We start from the raw sequence: 699 nt of genomic DNA, 5'->3' as shown, positions 1-699 counted from the left end.
AGAAAAAGCAATGGAAATACTCAACGTCTGCCAGGACTGCATCCATTTCTTCTAAAACTATTCAGAGTGATGCAATGGGAGTGTTACTGGGTTTCACTGACAGGAAAACCACAGGTACACACTGAGCCTCTCACTCACTCACTAACTCACTCACACAGACTTGCTCTCTCTCTCTCACACACACACACACACACACACACACACACAGAGAGCTTGAAAGACATCCAAAGCCAACTATAGGCTCTCACTGCCACAGACTGAAGGCCTTTACTGGCCATAGGTAGACAATCTCCCTCACACACATACACACACACACACAAAGAAAGGCACATTCTATACTCATCTCCACATGTCTAACCGGCTGCATAAAGCTGTATTTATTCTACAGTAGGGTCGCTGATCTGTGAAGGCCTCACCAGACGCTGCCCCTGGCGAAGTCTGCCTGCTGCCGCGGCTCACCGTCCAGAGGAGCCGAAAGGAGGAAGTCATTAGGAGGTCAGCGAGTCTCCCACAGCCTCCATGATGTCATCTCCCCCCCAAAAAGCCAGAGCGGGGCCGGGGAGCCTTTTCGGAATTTCTACTGTGCCATTTTCGGGTTTGAACAGGAGCGTGGCGAGCACGTCTGGGGGCCCTCTCTCCGCTCCGTCTGCCTCTTACCGGGTTTCACGCCACCGGCCACTGCCAACCGTCACCACCACC

This window comes from Alosa pseudoharengus, unplaced genomic scaffold (assembly GCF_046254945.1).
Source record: "Alosa pseudoharengus isolate Yale_2024_CS ecotype anadromous, Long Island Sound unplaced genomic scaffold, YU_APseudo_1.1 YU_APseudo_1.1_scf_23, whole genome shotgun sequence".
Classification (NCBI taxonomy): Eukaryota; Metazoa; Chordata; class Actinopteri; order Clupeiformes; family Clupeidae; genus Alosa; species Alosa pseudoharengus.
The sequence above is the reverse complement of the archived record's forward strand: the minus strand, read 5'-3'. Positions refer to the sequence as shown.